Here is a 25,026-nt window from a genome sequence, read left to right as displayed (position 1 = left end):
ATGGCTAAATGCCCAAGCATGATTCTGTTCAAATAAATTGATACTTACGTACACAGTACCTTTAGCTGTAATAAACAGTGTCTGCTTTTACTAATGTTCCAGAACATACTAATATAGGAACTGAAATAAGTCAGCAGTTCATTGGAAGTTTTGTTCTTGTCTCTAAACGCAAATTTCATGTCAATACGAACAGCTGCAATTATCCGCATATACTATAACCTTATATTATTCCTGGCATTCATGTTAACGCCAGTTATGATCACAAAATTTGCCAACACATCGACTATATTATATGTTACTGTAAAACTAGAAATAAGACACCAGGTTATTTGAAATTTGTTCCTGTAGTATTTTACTAACTTATTTTGTTTTTGGGTATTCATGTTAACTCATACATCGACTTTATTACATGCAAACAAAAACAAGTAATGTCTCTGAGCAAAGTGTGTCATATATTCGTACGAAGGGGTCCTTGTACTAAACATGAGCTGTGTAGCACATGCTGGATGCTGGCAAAGGTCTGTAATTCTGGTACGTACATATACACGTATTGTAAAAAGTGGGTGATGTTTTAGCAATTATACCTCACAATAGAAGCTAACAGATGGATATTAACATTGTTCCCAGTGAGTGTAGAATTCATTTTTAGATCCAAATCGCCAAATGAACAATACTCATGGTGATTCGTTAAAGCATAGTCCATCTTCTTGTCGCAGAGCCGACCTCCAGCATTACACTATGAAATAGTCATGTAGCCTCTTATGTACTATATGAAGATGGGACTGGGAAGGTTCGAAAACCGGTTTCTGGAATAAATAACTATTTAAAAAAGTGTCTGCTTGCTGTTATCTGTATATATATACTCAACGGTTATTAACATGTTTCTTTCTGAATACCTGAAAACTCTCCTCATTATCTGCAATGAGAACAATAGCCTATTATTTGGTGGCGGAATATCGTTCTTTTTTTTGTGAGTGAGTGAACAGCACACAGTTCATGAAACGTTCTATGGTCCATGAGTATTCAACTCTTTGGCAAGAGTTGTTTCTGTTCTGTTTCTAGGAGTACAGAGGTGTGAACTTATTTTACATTACTGAAAAATATATGCATCTTTATTACAAAATTTTACATTCGTCTTTGTGTAGTACTGGTGTCCATATATGCGTTGTTTTTAATTTGTGCGACGAAGCGCACCCCTGAGCGGATGTTCCTCATTCCTAGCTGGATACAGCCCGCCAGGCTGATGATCTTCAGTTTCCCCGGTTCTGAAAAGAAAGCGGACAATTTATTTAATCTCAAATAATATAAGTTGCAAATCAGTTGTGTGAAGTTGTCGTATTTAGTTGGGGTACTGGTTCGATGCAGGTGTCCACACTACTCTTACCTCTGCATGCCTCTTAATGTGCGTAGAACCGCTTTAACCTGCACGAACTAGTACCTGCTTGGTTTCACAAATTTAACCCCCCCCCCCCCCCCCCAACTCCCCAGCCACCAATTTCCAAATTGAGGATTAATTCCTCAATGCCTCATCATGTGTCTTATCAATGTCCACAACTTTTAGTCAAGCGGTGCCATAAATAGGTTTTCTCCCTGACTCGCTTCAGAGAGTCTTCATTGGTTATCGTACCCACACTATTTAATAGCTGAAGTTCAAAGTCTTCTCGTCTCAACTGTTTACCGTCCATGTTTCACTTCCGAACGATCCTACATACCGGACAATTACTTTCACACAAGACTTTCTAACGTCAAATTTATTTGAGTTCTACCCTCTTTCGTTTTTTCGGGAAAGCTTTAATTTCCTACGTATCGCATCCGTAGCGATCGCTAAGGCGAGCTCAGACGAGTTACAGCTCGCACAGAATCGTTTGGACAGTCCCTGCGTGCTGTTTGAATGAGAAGAATAACAATAACTTGTGCAGTAGGAAGTACTCTGTGCCATACAATGCATAGTGGTTTCCAGTAGGACTCTTGATATTTTTGTAAGTACAGGGTATTCAATACAGGGTGTTACAAAAAGGTACTGTCAAACTTTCAGGAAACATTCCTCACACACAAATAAAGAAAAGACGTTATGTGGACATGTGTCCGGAAACGCTTAATTTCCATGTAAGAAAAAATGGCTCTGAGCACTATGGGACTCTACTGCTGTGGTCATTAGTCCCCTAGAACTTAGAACTACTTAAACCTAACTAACCTAAGGACATCACACACATCCATGCCCGAGGCAGGATTTGAACCTGCGACCGTAGCAGTCGCACGGTTCCGGACTGCGCGCCTAGAACCGCGAGACCACCGCGGCCGGCTCCATGTAAGAGCTCAGTTTAGTTTCGTCCACCTACGCTCAATGGAGCACGTTATCATGATTTCATACGGGATACCCTACCTGTGCTGCTAGAACATGTGCCTTTACAAGTACGACACAACATGTGGTTCATGCACGATGGAACTCCTGCACATTTCAGTCGAATTGTTCGTACACTTCTCAACAACAGATTCGGTGACCGATGGATTGGAAGAGGCGGACCAATTCCATGGCCTCCACGCTCTCCTGACCTCAACCCTCTTGACTTTCATTCATGGGGCCATTTGAAAGCTCTTGTCTACGCAACCCGGTACCAAATGTAGAGACTCTTCGTGCTCATATTGTGGACGGCTGTGATACGCCATTCTCCAGGGCTGCATCTGCGCGTCAGGGATTCCATGCGACGGAGGGTGGATGCATGTATCTTCGCTAACGGAGGACATTTTGAACATTCCCTGTAACAAAGTGTTTGAAGTCACGCTGGTACGTTCTGTTGCTGTGTGTTTCCATTCCATGATTAATGTGATTCGAAGAGACGTAATAAAATGAGCTCTAACATAGAAAGTAAGCGTTTCCTGACACATGCCCACATAACATATTTTCTTTCTTTGTGTGTAAGGAATGTTTCCTGAAAGTTTGGCAGTACCTTTTTGTAACATCCTGTATATCGAAAGAAAGTATCGATGTATCGACCGAATAAATATCGACGTACAGAGCTATAAAAATGTCGGCTGCACATTGTAAATATACTGCCGGTTTTAGAGCTGTATATTTAAGTACTGGTTTATCATTAGGTATTCTGTAAATCAACAAGCTAGCAGTCTGCCTATCGCCCTTAGAGCAAGATCTGAAAGGTAAGCGTTGCACGTTCACGCTTGGCGATAACCACTTTGCTAACAATCATAAATGCATGTAAGTGGCACAATAAAATGTGTCCGACGGGTCAGTCGTTCGGTGTTGTCACAAATCGGGTTTGTCCGGGACACTTCAAAAATGGTTCAAATGACTCTGAGCACTATGGGACTTAACATTTGAGGTCATCAGTTCCCTAGAACGTAGAACTGCTTAATCCTAACAGGGTTCGAACCTGCGACCGTAGCGGTCGCTCGGTTCCAGATTGAAGCGCCTAGAACCGCTCGGCCACACGGCCAGTGGAGCACTTTATGTCAAAATCACTATTTTTCTCATTTTTGCAAACTGCAGTGACCTAGCAGTTATAGTGTCATTATTGCGTGGTGAAGCTAAACGTTGCAGTTTGTTGCTAGCCCCGAGCGCCCATTACGTCAGCATTTCCCCTCACGACAAAGACATATCTTGTCGTTTAGATTTTTGTTCGTCATTTTCAGCAACTGTTTTTGTAGAATGTCGATGTGAAGAAATAGCACACAAGTTGCGTTGCCGCGTAGGATTAGCCGAGCGGTCTAAGGCGCTGCAGTCATGGACTTTGCGGCTGGTCCCGCCGAAGGTTCGAGTCCTCCATCGGGCATGGGTGTGTGTGTTTGTCCTTAGGATAATTTATTTAGGTTAAGTAGTGTGTAAGCTTAGGGGCTTATGACCTTAGCAGTTAAGTCCCATAAGATTTCACACACAATTGAACATTTCCAAGTTGCATTGAAAATTGCTGTTTTGATATCTATATATCGATAGCCTCGGGAGAGCCAGCCCTGGCAAAACTCTACCATATGGTGAGCAAGATGTACGAGACAGGCGAAATACCCTCAGACTTCAAGAAGAATACAATAATTCCAAACCCAAAGAAAGCAGGTGTCGCCAGATGTGAAAATTAACGAATTATCAGTTTCATAAGTCACGGCTGCAAAATACTAACGCGAATTCCTTACAGACGAATAGAAAAACTGGTAGACGCCGACCTTGGGGAAGATCAATTTGGATTCCGTAAAATTGTTGGAACACGTGAGGCAATACTGACCCTACGAATTATTTTAGAAGAAAGATTAAGGAAAGGCAAGCCTACGTTTCTAGTATTTGTAGACTTAGAGAAAGCTTTTGGCAATGTTGACTGGAATACTCTCTTTCAAATTCTGAAGGTGGCAGGGGTAAAATACGGGGAGCGAAAGGCGATTTAAAATTTGTGCAGAAAGCAGATGGCAGTTAAAAGAGTCGAGGGGCATGAAAGGGAGGCAGTGGTTGGGAAGGGAGTGAGACAGGGTTGTAGCCTATCCCCGACGTTATTCAATCTGTATGTTGAGCAAGGAGTAAACGAAATTAAAGAAAAATTCGGAGAATTAATTAAAATCCATGGAGAAGAAATAAAAACTTTGAGGTTCACCGATGACATTGTAATTCTGTCAGAGACAGCAAAGAACCTGGAAGAGCAGTTGAACAGAATGGACAGTGTCTTGAAAGGAGGAATAAGATGAACAACAACAAAAGCAAAACGAGGATAGTGAAATAAAGTCGAATTAAATCGGGCAGTTGCAGAGGGAATTAGATTAGGAAATGAGATACTTAAAGTAGTAAATGAGTTTTGCTATTTGGGGAGCAAAATAACTGATGATGGTTGAAGTAGGGAGGATATAAAATGTAGACTGGCAATGGCAAGGAAAGCGTTTCTGAAGAAGAGAAATTTGTTAACATCGAGTATAAATTTAAGTGTCAGGAAGTCGTTTCTGAAAGTATTCGTATGGTTGTATAGCCATAAATACACTCCTGGAAACGGAAAAAAGAACACATTGACACCGGTGTGTCAGACCCACCATACTTGCTCCGGACACTGCGAGAGGGCTGTACAAGCAATGATCACACGCACGGCACAGCGGACACACCAGGAACCGCGGTGTTGGCCGTCGAATGGCGCTAGCTGCGCAGCATTTGTGCACCGCCGCCGTCAGTGTCAGCCAGTTTGCCGTGGCATACGGAGCTCCATCGCAGTCTTTAACACTGGTAGCATGCCGCGACAGCGTGGACGTGAACCGTATGTGCAGTTGACGGACTTTGAGCGAGGGCGTGCGGGAGGCCGGGTGGACGTACCGCCGAATTGCTCTACACGTGGGGCGTGAGGTCTCCACAGTACATCGATGTTGTCGCCAGTGGTCGGCGGAAGGTGCACGTGCCCGTCGACCTGGGACCGGACCGCAGCGACGCACGGATGCACGCCAAGACCGTAGGATCCTACGCAGTGCCGTAGGGGACCGCACCGCCACTTTCCAGCAAATTAGGGACACTGTTGCTCCTGGGGTATCGGCGAGGACCATTCGCAACCGTCTCCATGAAGCTGGGCTACGGTCCCGCACACCGTTAGGCCGTCTTCCGCTCACGCCCCAACATCGTGCAGCCCGCCTCCAGTGGTGTCGCGACAGGCGTGAATGGAGGGACGAATGGAGACGTGTCGTCTTCAGCGATGAGAGTCGCTTCTGCCTTGGTGCCAATGATGGTCGTATGCGTGTTTGGCGCCGTGCAGGTGAGCGCCACACTCAGGACTGCATACGACCGAGGCACACAGGGCCAACACCCGGCATCATGGTGTGGGGAGCGATCTCCTACACTGGCCGTACACCTCTGGTGATCGTCGAGGGGACACTGAATAGTGCACGGTACATCCAAACCGTCATCGAACCCATCGTTCTACCATTCCTAGAGCGGCAAGGGAACTTGCTGTTCCAACAGGACAATGCACGTCCGCATGTATCCCGTACCACCCAACGTGCTCTAGAAGGTGTAAGTCAACCACCCTGGCCAGCAAGATCTCCGGATCTGTCCCCCATTGAGCATGTTTGGGACTGGATGAAGAGTCGTCTCACGCGGTCTGCACGTCCAGCACGAACGCTGGTCCAACTGATTCGCCAGGTGGAAATGGCATGGCAAGCCGTTCCACAGAACTACATCCAGCATCTCTACGATCGTCTCCATGGGAGAATAGCAGCCTGCATTGCTGCGAAAGGTGGATATACACTGTACTAGTGCCGACATTGTGCATGCTCTGTTGCCTGTGTCTATGTGCCTGTGGTTCTGTCAGTGTGATCATGTGATGTATCTGACACCAGGAATGTGTCAATAAAGTTTCCCCTTCCTGGGACAATGAATTCACGGTGTTCTTATTTCAATTTCCAGGAGTGTAGTTTAGACAAGAAGAGAATAGAAGCTTTCGAAATGTGGTGCTACAGAAGAATGCTGATGATTAGATAGGTAGATCAAATAACTAATGAAGAGGTACTGAATAGAATTGGGGAGAAGAGAAATTTGTGGCACAATTTGACTAGAACAAGGGATCGGTTGGAAGGATATGTTCTGAGGCATCAAGGTATCACCAATTTAGTGTTGCAGGCAGCGTGGAGTGTAAAAATCGTAGAGGGAGACGAAGATATAAATACAGTAAGCAGATTCAGAGGGATGTGGGTGGCAGTAGTAAGTCGGAAATGAAGAGGTTTGCACAGGATAGAGTAGCGCGGTTGAGGTGCATGGAACCAGCCTCAGGGCTGAAGCCCACAACAACATATCGATGTATCGGGATAAGAAACATCGCCGATACAGGGTGATTCACGAAGATTTGCAAATTGTTTTTAACGCAACTGTTGTGCTGTTTCTTCTCTTCGGAAATCTTATTGTCCACATCACACTGTTACACCCCAGTGCAATCGTACTTCATCTTACAGTATATGCCACATACACTTGCTTCGCACAGTCACAGACAAGGTTTGGACGTGGCGAAAGCTCAAAAAGTAGTAAGACTCCTTCGAACAGTGAAAGTAAAATTACGTTTTACTACAATTTCAAATGAACAGCTTCAAATGTTATCCGGAAATCGTGAAAAAATTTAGTAAAAATAAAATATCGGCGCTGAATATTGCTGTTTTGACATCCATATATAGATGTATGGGGGTAGGAAACATCGTTTGTAGAGGGTGATTCACGAAAAAACGGAAATATTTTAATATGTTATTCTACAAGTAAAACTGAAGAAAATAGTTCACATAAACGTAGATCCGGAAATGTTTAGTTACGGAGTTATGGCTAATAAAAGATTTTGCCTGAAATTTAGCAATTTCGCTATTATGAAGCCATCGCAAAACTGCAAGAGGCTGAAGTAAAGCATGATTTCGATTTATTTTATTGTTATTAGTCTGGTGAATCTAATAAAACATGTCCCAAACGTGTATCTGCAGGAGTTTTCCAGAACATCCAGAGAAGCAAAGATTATTAGACAAGTAAATTTATTTACTTTCCATTAAGAATGTAGAAATGTTTGTCATTGTTGGCTATCGTTACTGGGTTGTTTCAGTCGTTTCCTATCCTTGAAATGAGTTTTCTGTATTGTCCAGAGAAAGAACATAATAAGAACAGTGTAGTTAAGTGGAACCACATAGTTTGTAGATTATTTATGAAATAGGGGTGCCTTAATAAAAGCAGATTATCCGACACATCATACAGTTTCAGTTAACTTTATTACCATCATTTTTCCAAACTTAAATTCTCTACAACTTCTGTTGGAAACTTTGTGCAATTTTCTGGAATTTAAAAAAACTAATTGGGCCAAGTAGTTGCTAAATTCTTGCTTCTCTGGATGTTCTGGGAAGGTACTACAGATACATGTCTGGGACATACTTTTAGATTCACCACGTCTATAACAACAAAATAAATGGAAATCGTGGTTTACGTTAACCTTGTACAGTTTTTCGATGGTTTCATGTGAGGAAAGTTGCTAAATTTCAGGCGAAATCTTATATTGTAAGTCCGTAACTAAACATTTGCTGACCTATGTTTATATTAAACTTTTTTCTTTAGTTTTACTTGCAGAATGGCATATTAAAATATTGGCAAATCTTCGTAGGTCGCCATGTATATATCGATACTTTTTGATAAAAGCCGATACATCGATATTTTATCAACACCTCTCGTTTCCAGAGTACGGAGGAACATGGAAATTACGGAAGAATAGAGGTCAAAATACAGCCACAAAAAACATTCAAGATTAACTCACAAAGAACCCCTGGAGTGCGAGGTCACAAAAGGCCAATGGTGTTTATGGCGTTCGACGCACCAAATAATGTCTACCAAGCAACCACGATATTGGCTGCTGATGGCAACAGGCGGTAGGACTGGAGGTATCCAGAGGTGTGCAGAGTTTGGTTGTTTGGGGGAGGAGACCAGACAGCAAGGTCATTGGTCTCATCGGATTAGGCAAGAATGGGGAAGGAAGTCGGCTGTATCCTTTCAAAGTAACCATCCCGGCATTTGCCTGGAGCGATTTAGGGAATTCACGGAAAACCTAAATCAGCATGGCTGGGCGCGGGACTGAGCTGCCGTCCTCCCGAATGCGGGTTCAGTGTTCTAGCCACTGCGACACCTCGCTCGGTGGTGTGCGGAGCATAAGGCTACGGACCAGATTTGAGCTGCTTACTCGACGAGTAACTCACAACAGTGCTATAGCACTAGAGGCGTTGACACAAAGCAGAGAAATGGCCACAATAAACGAAGCTAACCTTGCATTATTTATACAACAGTTTCCGAAGTTGACATTTCGTCTGAAGGGAACCCAAGGAATTCTACAGAGAGAGAAAGAAGTGACAGGTGAAATATTAGCGTTTCTGCAGGATGAATCAATGCAATGTTTGGTGTCATATCTGCTCGACTGTGTGGACAATGCACGGTAGAGTACATAGGAGACAATATGTGCTTAATAAGTGAAAGTGACATTGAAACAGGTGTCGAGCCACGTGGTTCATCATCCTTATCAGACGGGGAGCCACAGATCGCGTCTCCCGTGAGACGTAGTAAACGACAAGCCTTCTCCACGAGCGGGCAGTAAACATGACTACGTGCATGGGAGACCATCCGCAGCATAGTGCAAAAAATAATTATGAACAATTTCGAATAAATCCGTAGCATTATGGTAGTGAAGTGCATAAGAAAAATACGGATTTTTAAGAGAGGACAGTCGGCACTTGTTATAAAAACTCGTGTTTCCGCGTTGCAAGAATGCTCAATACAATTCACAGGATTCGTATGATCTGCTACGTTATGAACATGAAATTAAGCGCGATATAGATCACAGTGATTTCAAGGGACACAGTGAACGGTTGCATGGCTTCAAACAGTGCTACAGAATTCGAAGGGGTAAGATGAAATTTCAAACAAGTCGTCAACTTCACAACGCACAGCAAACTGCGGAATCGACCCGAGAATTTCTAGATTGGATAAACAAACTTATCTCATCATATAGTAAGGAATTTGTTTTCAACTCCCACCAATCTGGATTTGAAGACGAATTGCATAAGAAAGGAACGCTGGAAATGAGAGGTACCAAGGGTGTTGTATTAAGCTCAGCTAACATCAATGCCTTAACGCACTCGTATACAATTATGCTGACTGTTACTCTGGATGGTAAATTGGCTGGGAAGTTATTTATTGTGCAGCAAGATGTTGAAGATGCTCTGCCCCATACGACTCTTTCTCGTATGCGTGAACTTACGAGGGCAGTAGGGGATGTTTACGTCAGAGCAAGCAAGAATGGTAGAATGGGCCTAAGAGAACTATAACTATGGTATGAGCACTACTTTCGGCCAATACCTGGTCAAAATAACTTGCGTGATTCCTGGTCTGCGTATAAAAACCATACTCCTTTGGAGCAAACGATCCCTCCCAAAAAAGCGTGTGACATTACAGTTAACACCACCTGGAACGACTGGACAAATTCAGCCTCTGGATGTTTGTTTTGTTCCGTGCCTATAAAACTTATTATCACACTATCTGCAGGTGCGCCTTGAAGGATAGCCAGTTTGACGCTAAGCTCCACGAGAGACTGGTTCGCTTTCGGTTGCATGCATTCCATCAGTTCTCATCACCCCGCTGCAGTAACGTGAGTGAACATTCAATCTGAACGTCCTGCACGGTTTGCTGCTCCCAAGGAGTCGCCTTCGATCTTGATGGTACGAACATTAGTGATCACTGTGGGGCGCCAGTTTCCATTCTGGTTACACTGTGTAAATTAATGGTTCATTCTGGACGTTTCTTACATGTCGACGATGTCCATTTTGCCAAGTGTAATACACACACCCATAGTAGGTCGATTTCTGCGGCTCCCTGACACTCATTTTCTGTCGTCCTCGTGCCGCACGTGGTGAGACACTAGCAGCGAATATTTTTCCTGTCATGATTGTTAACACAACACTTTCAAATGAGCCTCAGTGAAGATTGAACATGCTACCCCGGACTCGGGGGGTGCCGTGTGAGTGAAATAGAATTATCTGACATTTGTAGAGGGGAATTTAAGTCTAACTTGAAACATATGTCCCAAACCCCTCAGTCTATCTACCAGCTGAATATTACGTTATGTGGTGACAGCGTATCCGGTACGTTACAGGAATATGCGCATTTTGTAAGTTACCGTTCACCGCATGCCCTGCTACAGATAATTTGTTGTATTAATTCTCACAAGTGTCATCTGGCTATGATTTCTTGTATATCGAGTCATCTGTTTGTGGTTTTAGATGTGCTAAATGAGACTGTGTTCATAGAAGGCAAGCCAGCGTCGGCGAACGATAGGTATGAAGTCTTGACTTGGCAGGTCAGATGGTGGGTAAAAACATGCAAAACAAATATCGAGGGCCGAGGTAAGTTTCTTGTGGAAATCATGGTAACACTGCTGTAACAAACTTGGTAGCCCGACGGTGTTGCTATCCTCAGCGCAAGTGAGTACCACATACGGGAGGATCTGCTCGACTGGAACGGATGGTGTGATGAGCAAAGAACATGAAATGAGAACAAACCAAAGAAAAACGAAAGTAATGAGAAGTAGGAGAAGTGAGACTAACTTAACAAGAAAAACATGGACTAAAAAAAAGACAAAGTGAGGGAATTCTACACTGGAGGCAAAATAGCACGTATCGGACGAAACAAGGAGGACACAAAGAACACACTAGCACAGGCAAAGAACTCACTCCTCACTACAAACAATGTGAGCTTGTATCAAATATATTCTGAGAATGCACGCCTGTAGCACAGTAACATACAGAGGTGACTCACGGATTTTGGGGAAACCGGAAAAGAAGAGGGTGGAAGCGACTGAGGTGTGGTGTTAAAGAGTTAGTGGGACTGATACAGTAAGTAATGAAGATGTAAGCTTCTCCGCAGAATCGACGAGGAGAGGAACATGCGCAAAGTATTGACCAGGGTGACAGGAGAGGTTTTAAGACATCATGGTACTAGACTGTTCCATAGGAGATAAAAACTGCAGGGGAAGACAACGATAGGAATACGTACAACAGTTAACTCTGGGCGTATGTGCAAATGTTACTCTGTGACTAAGAGTTAGTTTAAGACTGATGAGAGAAGGGGAAAAGCGAAAATAGTGACTTGTAAAGTTTTCAGTGACACCACGATTGAAACTGAACGTGGAGGGTTTTTCTGTCAGCTTTATACCATGAATCATTGTATAAGACAGTAATCCTTTTCCTGTGAAGCGCGCCCCGCTACAGGGGCGTCATAACATTAAATGGTGGAGGGAGAGTAAAGTCAAAAACGGATTAATTTTCTAAAGGGAAAGCAGAGCAAAACAAAATTTGGTATATTCCAAGTCTTCTCCTAAAATAGTGAACCGGTTTCAACTACACTTGGTACATCTATCCCTTACCGTTTAGCAACAATCACTGTCGGGGTAAGAACAACATACCTATCATAGTTCAGGAGGTATGACGTCATAGACAATGAGATCAGTGAAAAACTGCCGCATCGTGTATGACTTTTAAACATGATACTTCTCCACCACTAAGCCTATTCGCAATGACGTGGACAGTACCCTCATACGCTGAAGTGACAAAAGTCATGGAATATCTATATGCACGTATGTAGATGGCAGTAGTGTCATAGACAAAAGGTATAAAAGGGCAGTGCATTGGCGGAGCTGTCACGAAATGGATGGTGGAGCTAGACGCATGAGACATTCCATTTCGGAAATCGTTAGGGAATTCAATATTCCGGGATCCACAGTGTCGAGAGTGTGTCATGAATACACTTCAGGCGTTACCTCTCTCCACGGGCAACGAAGTGGCCGACGGCTTTCACTTAACGACCAACAGCAGCTGCTTTTGCGTAGAGTTGTCAGTGCTAACAGATAAGCAACACTGCACGAAAAAACCGCAGAAGACTATGTGGGACGTAGGACGCAGCAGACGACCGACGCGAGTGCTTTTGCTAACAGCACGCCATCGCTTGCTGTGCCTCTACTGGGCTCGTAACGATATCGGTCGAAGCCTAGACGACTGGAAACGGTGGCCTGGTCAGATGAGTCTCGATTTCATTTGATAAGAGCTGATGGTAGGATTCCTGTGTGGCGCAGAATCCACAAGGCGTGTACGCAAGCTGTTAACAAGACAATGTGCAAGCTGACGATGGTTTCATAATGGTGTGAGCTGTGTCTACAAAGTGATGGACTTTCGGTTTCGTTGCTGCAGATGTCAGTACCTCTTCATGTGTCATCCACAGTTTGCGGAGACGCTACAGCAAGGCATGTCATTGGGTCCTTTGGTCCAACTAAACCACTAACTTACCATTTGACCTCATTCATGGATTTCATGCTCCCAAACAAAGATGCTTTATATGGATCCACAGTGCCACTGGGTGACAATTTTTTGCGATTGGTTTAAAGAACATTCTGGCCAGTTAGAGCAGATGATTTCGTCAGTCAGATCACCCAACATGAATGCCATCGAACATTTATGGGACATAATCGCACCGGTAACAATTTCGCAATGATAGATGACAGCATGGCTCAGTATTTCCTCAGGGCACTCCCAACTACTTGTTGAGCCCATGCCCCGTCGAGTTGTTACATTACGCCTGGCAAAAAGGAAGTCGGACACGATATTAGGAGGTTTCCCATGACATTCGTAATTTCTGAGTGCGCACCAACAACATTACAGCATGGTACTATACATAACTCAGGAGATATGACGTCATAAACACTGTCATGTGTGAAAAACTGCCGTATCGTCCATGAAGGTTTAATCCATTCATTGTTTACTGCTACGACACTCCTAAGTCGAGTCACTTTAAGGAAACCTCTAATTCCTTGCTGCGGTTTTGACAGCTTTCAACGGCGTATAGAATCCCCATCTATATAACTACGAACGGACATTCCCATAAAGACGTTTACAAAACCGCATTGCAGACCCTCGAAGCACCTTTGCCCAGCGTACAGAATCTTACCGCGATATTACACTGCAGTCACAGTTCAGTTTTTTCATTCTAATACAAAAGTTGCAAAATAAATGTACTGGGAATTCCGGGTTTGCAACTAGTTCACATATGAGAGGGGAGTGTATCAGTAGAGCGCAATGCAATCAAGTGAACTCTCGTCTACGAGAGGTTACTTTTGACTTGCATCCATTGAAACATTCACATTTCGTCCGAAGTAATACTTATGAACGCGCGTTGCGATACAGTGAAAGCAGCCAGCATGTAAAAACAGCTGTATATTTTAACGATAATTCCCAGCCCCTGTGCGAATAAAATAGTCCTGAACTCGATATGTTGCGGAATCGTGTTCTTGTTTTTAATCAGTTTGACGGGAGCTGTCTCGGCCTCAGGAGAACAAGCTCCGTCATTCGCATACATTGCAGGCAACCGACGTTTGAACGAATTTGTAGTTCCAGAGAAGCAGGCGTGACACACAGACGTTAGGACCGCGTGCAAGTGTTGCATCACCTGCAACTGAGTTGTATAAACGTGTACAGGATAGTAGTGCCACATTTGAATGTTAATGGGATGTGTGATTTTCTTTATATATAAAGTCCATCAGATTTGGATCAAGCAGACCAACCGTGTAACTTGAAATATATATTCAAGTTGCATGGTTGGTCTGTTTGATCCAAAAGTGATGGACTTTCGGTTTCGTTGCTGCAGATGTCAGTACCTCTTCATGTGTCATCCACAGTTTGCGGAGACGCTACAGCAAGGCATGTCAGTACACAATGCTAGTTGGGAAAGGTCGCTGACGCATTACAGCTCCAAGTGAAGACCGATGTCTGGCGATCTCGTCTGCTAGCCGTAGATAGTGCTTGTGCAATATATGATCACATTTGAGACGGTCCTTTGGTCACCTTTGGTGTAAACAAAGAGATGAAATTTACCTGAGCTTTGAGAGCCTGAAATGTGGCTGACCAATACGGTAGCACAGTGCTCCCCCACCTCGGCGGAGGTGCGAGATGACCTGAAGAACGGCCATGTTTCAGCACTCTGGCGCTGGATCTCGTGTTGGTAAGACCTGTCTTAGGTGTGCTCCGTAAAGACAATAGAGTGGAGAGATGGTATGCATGTGAAATACTTAAGGGGGGTAGGACTTCAAACAGGCCGACTTGGAGCAGGAGAGGCACCACAGGACTTTTTATTTTCTACTGTCTATAGTTTTACAAAAAAATTCATAAATCTTTGTCAGCATAACCAGGAAGGAGTCAGGATTTATACTCTTAGCAGTGGAAGTGCAAAAACATAGCAAAATAATTTTTTTTTACATATGAAATTTCATCATTTTTTCACTTACTCTTGGCTGCATTTGTTGCTATAGGTACATTTTTCTACACAAGTAAGAGAGATTCTTCGATGAATTTTGCACAGCATACAAACCATACTTACGAGTGTATGAAAATCTAGAATTTTCCAAATCTATTAAAAACTGTGGCCAAAATTGAGATAATTAATTACAGAATTTGATTTTTTCTAAACATAAAGTTTAAAACGTAACAGCTCATTCATTTTTTCATAAATTAAATAAATTCTAGAGCTTCAGATACTGTAAGTATGGTTTGCATGCTGTGCAAAATTCATCGAACAGTCTCTCTTACTTATGAAGAAAAGTGTAGCTATAGCAACAAATGCAAGCAATAGTAAGTGAAATAATGATGAAATCTTACATGTAAAAAAAAATTATTTTGTTATGTTTTTGAACTTCCGCTGCTACGAGTGTGAATCCTGAATCCTTCCTCGCCATGTTGACAAAGTTTTATGAATTTACTTGTAAAAGTATAGACAGTGGAAATTAAAATGTCCTGCGGTGCCTGTCCTGCTCCAAGTAGGCCCGTTTGACGTCCTACCCCCCTTAAGAGTAGTTTGGAATAATTAGTTCTCGATTTCAGGAACTTTTGGGGGGGAGAATTAAATGACAGGCAGGTAATATTAAGGGGATCGTAGTAATCTTTGGAAGTGACCAACGGTCACAGTGACACTACGTGTAGGAATAAGTTGAAATATTTGCAAGTGCTAGTACTAAGTTGAAATACTTCCGAGTGCTAAAGTTAAGCTGAATTACTGGCTTGTGTACTACAAGTTGGAAATACTTAAGAAAAGGCGTGTGCAGGACTTGAAATTAGAGACGAGCACTTCCACGTGGTGAGTGCTGTGTGAGTCTCAAACTGTGTATGAGACAAAGGATGAATAGAAGTACTCGTCCAATGTATCAGTTGAGGACTCGTGAGTGTGACGATTATGATCTTAATATTACTTTGCGTGTTATGTTTCCGTGTGACGCTAGATTCAAATTCTAATACTCGGAGAGAGAAGCAAGGTGAGTCAGCCGTCTATCCAGAAACCACTTGGCTTGCACTGCAGAGGAAGACGTGCATATATCCTCCAGAGTTCGTAGGAGGAAAGAAAAGTTACGAAGTGGGGCAGTGTCGTGTGAAACTGGAATGAATACTAATTGAAGTGGGAAAGCTGAATGTGAAGTGATTCTAACGTTGTGACTATTTTTTGCGATGTATTCTATGTTGCCAGTGTGATGTATTTCATGTAATTTAAGTATGTGTGGTTTACATGGGAGAGTAGCAAGATAGGTTCAGAGGCAGTGGGTTATGCATGTTCCTTTTTGTACCGCTCGGTCTGGAGAAAATTTTCGTGATGATGGGTGTGAGAGTCGAAGTGTGAGATATAGCAAAAGATCCACCATCCTATCCAGAAAGTGCACTGTAGCGTTAGATAATTACGAGAACATAAGCTAGAGAATCACCAATGTAAAGCCATATCCACTGGGAGGAGTTTCACAGGTGTAATTGTTGTATAAAATGTAATGGTGTGTTTAGGTTATCTTTGAATCATAATAGAATTTATCGGAATAAAAAAGATAGTGAAAAAAGAGATCGGTGACCTTGTTCTTCGAATAGTGTGTTATCATGATATCCTGAATTTATAATGTGTGCGCCATTCATATTCAGTGCGATGGCCACGTGTTGATCAAAGCCGTTGAGTAAGAAAGAAAATGTATTGCCAGAGCGTAGTGAACAATCAGAGTTGTGTAAATTCCTAATGGTCAGACGAGCGTTATCCGTTTCCGTTGCGTAATGTTCAAACAGGAGAATAATTTGTACCTTAAGTGTGGGTACTAGAGCTCATAATCAGTCTTTGATGTTATTAGAGAAATAAGAAAAAATCCACTCGCTTGGCAGACCACTCATCTTGCAGGCCTGAATGACTGATGCCACAGTTCATACTGTGGGTGCCTTTCACCGTTACTAAGCTAAGAAATGTCCATGAAGATATGGTGAAAAAGCTTGCAAAGTATGAAAAAGAAAGAATATTGGACGGCATTAAGATCGGAAGTAACGTGCTCCTAAGATGGCAGAAAATAAAAGAAGAAGAAGAAGAAGAAGAAGAAAAAGAAAAACTCAAACAGAATAACATAAATATTTATTTTCATTTGTTCCACTCAGTTCATCAGATTCACTTTTTTATTAAAGCTAGAACAGTTCAGCATATCTAGTTCTTTTTGCTTCTGCTAAAAAGGTTTTGAAGCTTTGAACAATTTCCTTAAAAGATTAATAATTGATTCTTCTTCTGCTATTTAACACTCTAAAAACATTAAGAACTCTATTTCTATTACAGAGGAATGTCTTTGTATTACTTATTTCAAAAGAAACAAAACCGAGTTTCACGATGGTTTTGAAGGAATTGTATTTTCCACGACTAGTTGATTTAGATTTCTTCTCAGAGGTCTTATAAAGTACGCAAGGGAAGCGAATTAACGTGTTAAGGAGGGGAAGGAGCGGGAGAGAAAGCCAAATGATGTGTGTCGCTTGTGTGGACAACCTTCTCCCGTGTTTCGTCGTATCTGTCACTGAAAGGAGCAAAGCACCAAAAGTAATTTGCGACGAAATGTCAAGAGTTACTACATCACAGAAGGCAGACGCGTTTTCTGGAACGTCTGGCTGCGCACATAATGTTGTTGTGTGGTGGACCAAAAGTATACTGCCGGCTTACTGTGGGAAGTGTCGACTACCTTATTTAATCCAATTCAAGGCCCGATTCCTGTTGAAGACGTTATAAGCGTGAGGGCAGCGACACTAAGGTGAACGACATTTTTTAAATTAAGGATTTCATTTCCCACACATGTGAGATGTGATGTAATCGTCCTAACTGATTAAAACTATGTAAAGACAATTAAATTCATTATTGCAATATCGCATATTGACAACGCTTAATTCAATACTGAAAGTACCACGGATAATACACACGGAACGTCAAGTTATTTACAACTTGGACAGAAATAATACTGCCGTTGTAATAGTCGAAGTACATGAAACGCAGCCGATGGTTGAGGAGGGAGTAGAAAACGTTTGTAGTCTATCTTTACAAAGTGTAAGCAGTAAAGGACACCAAAGAGAAACTTGGAAAGGCAATTAAAGTAGGAGCAGTGATGAGTGCGGATGACATTGTAATTGTATGAGACAAAATAGGACAAGGAACATCAGTTGAACGAAATGTATAGCGTCCTAAAAAGAGATTCTAAAATTAATATCCACAGAAGTAAAACCACACTAAGGGAATCAGTAAAGGAAATGAGGTACTAAAATTAGTAGTTTAGTTTTGGTATTTTAGGCAGAAAAATAACTGATGATAACTGATGGACAGAGTATATAAAATAGACTGGCAGTGGCAATAAAAATGTTTCTGAAGAAGAGTAATTTGTTAACTTCCAGTGCAAACTTAAGTGTGAGGACAAACTGCCTGTTGGCTTCTGTCTCGGGTTCTTCGGCCGACGTTCATCTAATGATTTTTCTGACGTTTCGCCAGCACGAATGGCTGGCATTGTTAAAGCTTCACCCTCCATTGCCGGTGGTGAACTGGAGCCGAGCTCACGGCCGCAGACTATATGTACCTGGCGCGCCAACGTCCAAGGGCTTCTCCGCGGTCATTTCCGGTGCGGTTCTCCTCTTGCTATCTGCGACGGTCGTTCGCTGCAGTACGGGAAGCCAGGATCCGTTTACCTTAAGGCTTTTCTCTGTCTTGTTCAAACTGTTCGCGTGTTTTTGTATTTCTACAGCTTCTCTGAACAAGCGCGTGTGATACTGCTTCTCTACAGCCAGAACTTCCGTGTCGGCGAATTTTATTACGTGGTTGGTCTCATTCAGTGCGTGCTCTGCCACGGCCAATTTCTCCACCTGCCCTAACCTGCAATGTCGCTTATGCTCTTTGTTGGCGCGCCAGGTACATATAGTCTGCGGTCGCGAGCTCGGCTCCAGTTCACCACCGGCAATGGAGGGTGAAGCTTTGAAAATGCCAGCCACTCGTGCTGGAAAAACGTCAGAAAAATCATTAGATGAACGTCGGCCGAAGAACCCGAGACAGAAGCCAATAGGCAGTTTGTCAACAAGTGGCCACGAAAGCCTTAACAATTTTGTATTAAGTGTAAGGAATTTATCTTCAGTGTTGCCTTGTGCAGAAGCAAAACGTACACAGTTCAATTCAGACAAGCAGAGAATAGAAGTTTTTAAATGTAGTATTAGAGAGGAATGCTAAATATCAGATGGGTAGTTTCAATAACTAATGTGGAGATAAAGAATCTAATTGGGGACAAAAGAAATTTTATGTCATAACTTTACTAAAAGAACGTACGGTTGATAGGATACATCGTGACACACGATGTAACCAAGGAACCTAAATTTGAGGGGGCGGTGTGGGTTAGTGGTGTGGGGGGGGGGGGGCGATTGTAGAGAGAGTCCGAAGTCGAGTACTGTAAGCAGGTTCAAGCGGTTGTAGGTTCCAGTAGTTATGAGGACATGAAGACGCTTGCGCGGGATTGAATAGCATGCGGAGCTGCATCAATTAGTTTATGGACTACAACAGCCGTAAATATGGAAAATCTCACATTTCGCGAAGAAAAATTCTATTGGTTTTACCAACATACATTGCGAAAATAGACGAAAACGCTTCTGAAAGATAATGATTGGTTCTGTGGGTAAAACAGCGTTATCAGCTTTTCGATGTAATGAAAGTTAGGTTTTGTTAATAAATTTGGACCTCCGTGGAAAACGGTAAATCTAGAAAAAAATTAATTCGTCATTTTCGATTAATTACACTGTAGTCCAGTTTGTGACATCAAACGTCAAATTTAGTGTATGGTAAATATTTAGTGTAGTTTGCCAGTTGTAAGTAGAAGGGACCCCGTACCTCCTGAAGGATGTTAAAAGTTTTATTTGCGAAGTGCAGGTCTAAAGTAACGGGAGTATTGCTGTAAAAAAATTTATTTCAAGAATATTTAGTTACTTTCACCTTCAATTTACTCCCCTCCTCTATCCCTATAATTCTCCATGCGGACTTTCCATTGATGGAATCTATGGTGGAAGTCTACCACCGTGACCTGCTTTATGACGCGTGCACTTTCTTCCTCTCTTTTTTTTTTCATTGCTTCTACGGACTGAAATTTTATTTACTTTAATGCAGATTTGACCTTGGATAACAGGTTGCTAGGTCAGCTCAATAAGGTGGATGGTCCAACACTGAGATGCTGTACTTTTCTGGAAATCTCTTGAAAGACAATATTGTATGAGCCGGTCCGTTGCCTTCATGCAAAACCCATGACTTCTTATTAACAAATCGGATGGTTTTCTGTCTTATTTTCTCATGGGACTGATGAGCAAGGACCTCAAGGTAATAACGTTGATTAGTAGTTTGACATTCAACAAACCAGTGAAGATACACAATTCCACGATCATCAGAAAAAAAAGAAAAATATCGTCGTCCTTTGAATGTTGATTTGCTAAATCGAGCATTTTTCGATGTCAGTGTAGCTGGGCCCTTTCAATGCATCGACTGGCGCTTTATTCGTCATTATATGTTATCGCTATTTCTAAGAAATTATCATCGTTTTCAATGGTCTTCAAATTGCGAATACAAACATTTTCACGAGCTTCTTTCTGTTCGATCGTGAGAATTTTCGGTACTACACTCCTGGAAATTGAAATAAGAACACCGTGAATTCATTGTCCCAGGAAGGGGAAACTTTATTGACACATTCCTGGGGTCAGATACATCACATGATCACACTGACAGAACTACAGGCACATAGACACAGGCAACAGAGCATGCACAATGTCGGCACTAGTACAGTGTATATCCACCTTTCGCAGCAATGCAGGCTGCTATTCTCCCATGGAGACGATCGTAGAGATGCTGGATGTAGTCCTGTGGAACGGCTTGCCATGCCATTTCCACCTGGCGCCTCAGTTGGACCAGCGTTCGTGCTGGACGTGCAGACTGCGTGAGACGCTCAATGGGGGACAGATCCGGAGATCTTGCTGGCCAGGGTAGTTGACTTACACCTTCTAGAGCACGTTGGGTGGCACGGGATACATGCGGACGTGCATTGTCCTGTCGGAACAGCAAGTTCCCTTGCCGGTCTAGGAATGGTAGAACGATTGGTTCGATGACGGTTTGGATGTACCGTGCACTATTCAGTGTCCCCTCGACGATCACCAGAGGTGTACGGCCAGTGTAGGAGATCGCTCCCCACACCATGATGCCGGGTGTTGGCCCTGTGTGCCTCGGTCGTATGCAGTCCTGATTGTGGCGCTCACCTACACGGCGCCAAACACGCATACGACCATCATTGGCACCAAGGCAGAAGCGACTCTCATCGCTGAAGACGACACGTCTCCATTCGTCCCTCCATTCACGCCTGTCGCGACACCACTGGAGGCGGGCTGCACGATGTTGGGGCGTGAGCGGAAGACGGCCTAACGGTGTGCGGGACCGTAGCCCAGCTTCATGGAGACGGTTGCGAATGGTCCTCGCCGATACCCCAGAAGCAACAGTGTCCCTAATTTGCTGGGAAGTGGCGGTGCGGTCCCCTACGACACTGCGTAGGATCCTACGGTCTTGGCGTACATCCGTGCTTCGCTGCGGTCCGGTCCCAGGTCGACGGACACGTGCACCTTCCGCCGACCACTGGCGACAACATCGATGTACTGTGGAGACCTCACGCCCCACGTGTTGAGCAATTCGGCGGTACGTCCACCCGGCCTCCCGCATGCCCACTATACGCCCTCGCTCAAAGTCCGTCAACTGCACATACGGTTCACGTCCACGCTGTTGCGGCATGCTACCAGTGTTAAAGACTGCGATGGAGCTCCGTATGCCACGGCAAACTGGCTGACACTGACGGCGGCGGTGCACAAATGCTGCGCAGCTAGCGCCATTCGACGGCCAACACCGCGGTTCCTGGTGTGTCCGCTGTGCCGTGCGTGTGATCATTGCTTGTACAGCCCTCTCGCAGTGTCCGTAGCAAGTATGGTCGTTCTGACACACCGGTGTCAATGTGTTCTTTTTTCCATTTCCAGGAGTGTAGTTTCGCACATACTTTTCTCGTGTTAAAGGGGGTATGTAAAATTTCCATTACTCATTCTTTATCAGTTCCTACAGTTTCAGCAATCGATCAACTAATCGACCGACCGCCAGATCTAATTAGATTACCCACTTCTTCGATATTTTCATACCTTTATGATGTTGACGATCGTCCCAGTCGTGATTCATTTTCAGCGGCTTGTAGGCCATCTTGGAAACGCTCAAACAATTCAAAAACTCGCGTAGTCTGCTCTACACACTTCTTTTAGCAAAACATAGGTTTAAGTAGCAGTATTTGCGTGTTTTGTGTGAAACTTCATGACAGTGTATTCGTTGATTTGTTATTACGCTTAGCATTTTTCCTGCAAAACAAAATAACAGTTCTCACACAAACGAAGGTCACGGCCACACTGAACTGTCTACATACACCATAGATGCTGCATTCCACCGAGAAGGCTTCACGCTCCACAGCTATTGGTCGTTAGTTTTCGGGGCATGCGTAGTTACTCTGTGACAGCATTAGTCACGTTATTTTATAGCAACACCTCGTATTTATTTTTTTACCGAACCTTGTGGTAACTGCGTTTCCTGGCCCTAGTGTAGCTGAAACGAAATACACTGAAGAGCCAAGGGAACTGGCACACCTGAATATCATCATGTAGGGCCACCGCGAGCTGGCAACGCGACGTGGCATGGACTCGGCAAATGTCTGAAATAGTGCTGGAGGGAATCATCACCATGAATCGTGCAGGGCTATCTATAAATCCGTAAGAATATGAGGGGGTGGAGTTCTTTTCTGGACAGCACGTTCTAAGACATCCCAGATACGCTCACTAATGTTCACGTCTGGGGAGTTTGGTGACCGGTGGAAATGTTTAATCTCGGAAGAATGTTTCTGGAGACTCTCCGTAACAATTCTGGACGTTTGGAGTGTCGCATTGCCATGCTGGAATTGCCGAAGTCCGTTGGAATGCACAATGGGCACAAACAGACGCAGGTGATCAGACAGCATGCATACGTACGTATGGCCTATCAGAGTCTTCTCTAGACGTATCAGGGGTCCCGTATTATTCTTAACTGGATACGCCCCACACCATTACAGAGCCTCCACCAGCTCGAACAGTGCCTTGCTGACATGCAGGATCCACAGATACATGTGGTTGTCTCCATACCCGTACACGTCCATCTGCTCGGTACAATTTGAAGCGAGAATCGTCCGACCAGGTAACATGCTTCCAGTCATCAACAGTCCAATGTCGGTGGTGACGGCCCCACACGAGGCGTAAAACTTTGTGTCGTGGAGTCATTAACGGTGAACGAGTGGACCTTCAACTCCGAAAGCCCATATCGATCATGTTTCGTTGAATGGTTCGCAAGCTGACACTTGTCCATGTCCCAGCACTGAAATCTGCAGCAATTTGCCGAAGAGTTGTACTTCTGCACCGGTTAAACGATTCCCTTCAGTCGTCGTTCGTCCCGTTCTTGCAGGACCTTTTTCTTGCCCCAGCGATTTCAGAGATTTAATGTTCTACCGGTTTCATGATATTCATGGCACACTCATGAAATGGTCGTACAGGAAAATCCCCAGTTCATCGCTACCTCGAAGATGCTGTGTCCCATCGCTCGCGCACTGACTGTAACACCACATTCTATGTCACTTAAATGTTGATAAGCCTTCATTGTAGCAGCCGTAACAGATGTAATAACTGCGCCAGACACTTGTTGACTTACATAGACGTTGCCGACCGCAGCGCTGTATTCTGCCTGTTTACATATTGCTGTATACGAATACGCATGGCTATACCAGTTTCTTTGGCGCTTCAGTGTATAATTGTTGTTCCAAACCGACAATCAGAGAAGTGCAACTCTGACGGTGCACCTCATGCTGATACGGTCGATTAAAGAATTGTACACCAGAACCAGACAACCCGTTTGCATAATGACACAACAGTTTTAGCGAACGATTGAGTTTACTTACGCCTTCTATATGAATGGTGTGTACGCATTTTCCGTTGACGTTAGTCGTGTCGTCCGGGCACCTGGGAGGCAGTGTAATAGCCGCACCAGGCGCTCTTCCGGACGGAGGCGGCAAGTCGATCGTTGCGGGGGACGGCGCCGCACGGCTGTTGTCCGACGTACTGGCCGCGCTGGTGTGGAGGACCATAATGACGCACAGCACGCGCGCCCACATACCCATGGCACTAGTGTGCTGCACAGAATAACGTACTGACGGCGTAGCGTCGGCTTTTGTAGCCACAGCTCAACGGAAATAACGTCACGCTAATCTCTGGAACTGTTGCGAGAGAGTGCATTATGCAGATAGAAACCAGTTACGCGGTGACAGCATGCAGAGCGGTATTCGTCTTTCCGTATTCCTTTCTCGAAAATGCACACGGAAAAACCAATAGGCTGCTGAGAATTCTCTTGCAGCAGTGTTTCTGTTTTAGTGTCCTTACGCAATGACTTCGCACAAGGAGAAAGAAAGATGTAACAGACAAACATGGTGATGCAGCTAAGTTGTCGGTCAGGTGGATTGCGTAACGTAGACTCCCGGCATGTTCGAGTCTCTCCGCGGGACTCCAGGAGATGACGAGTGACCTCCCGGACAACCTGCTGGGATGGGGGCACCTGACGTTAGAAGACAGATGGGAACGATGTGGATATTGTAGCCAGAGACTGGGATCTCTGCGTGGAGAAGAATAGAGGGGAGCTTTATCCGGGAGTGGTTGACGTACGAACCAGATTAGTCAGGTTTCTTCCGTGCTTGAGGTTAAAAACCACAAACAATTGGTCGCAAGTTTATTCGTAACTTTTAATGTAGTATGTCCTACATTGGAAACTATGCAAGAAGAAACGTAGAACGTTCAGCCTTCCAGATCGGCTTGCTAACTGAAGGGGTCCGTGTTCGAGTCCTGGCTAAGTCAGAGTTTTAATCTCGGAATTGTCCAAATGTCTCCTGGAATATTCACCACTGCTGCTGAAAGACTCTGCCTTCCTGGATAAAAGAAATGACTGGGAAGCTGCTGTAAACGTAACTCTCTGCGTGAGGTCTCTGGTCGTCGCTTTTCGAAGTGCTGCATGCCACGTGTGACGTGGTGCCGCTACGCTGGGCTGACCTGCAGTGGCAGAGAGGTTTGCAGTCGACACGGATGCCGGCT

General features: G+C 44.0%; 1 long non-coding RNA gene across 1 annotated transcript; it reads right to left on the bottom strand.

Moving 5' to 3' along the window:
- Positions 1-1,094: 1,094 nt before the first annotated feature.
- On the bottom strand, positions 1,095-24,088 carry LOC126278436 (uncharacterized). Its single transcript, XR_007550700.1, has 2 exons — positions 23,847-24,088; positions 1,095-1,265 (listed from the first exon to the last, which is right to left on the bottom strand). It is a non-coding gene; the product is annotated as an uncharacterized LOC126278436 (long non-coding RNA).
- Positions 24,089-25,026: the final 938 nt, after the last annotated feature.

Source organism: Schistocerca gregaria, chromosome 6 (assembly GCF_023897955.1).
Source record: "Schistocerca gregaria isolate iqSchGreg1 chromosome 6, iqSchGreg1.2, whole genome shotgun sequence".
Taxonomy (NCBI): domain Eukaryota; kingdom Metazoa; phylum Arthropoda; class Insecta; order Orthoptera; family Acrididae; genus Schistocerca; species Schistocerca gregaria.
Note: the sequence above shows the minus strand (reverse complement) of the source record. Positions and strands in the feature narration are given on the sequence as shown.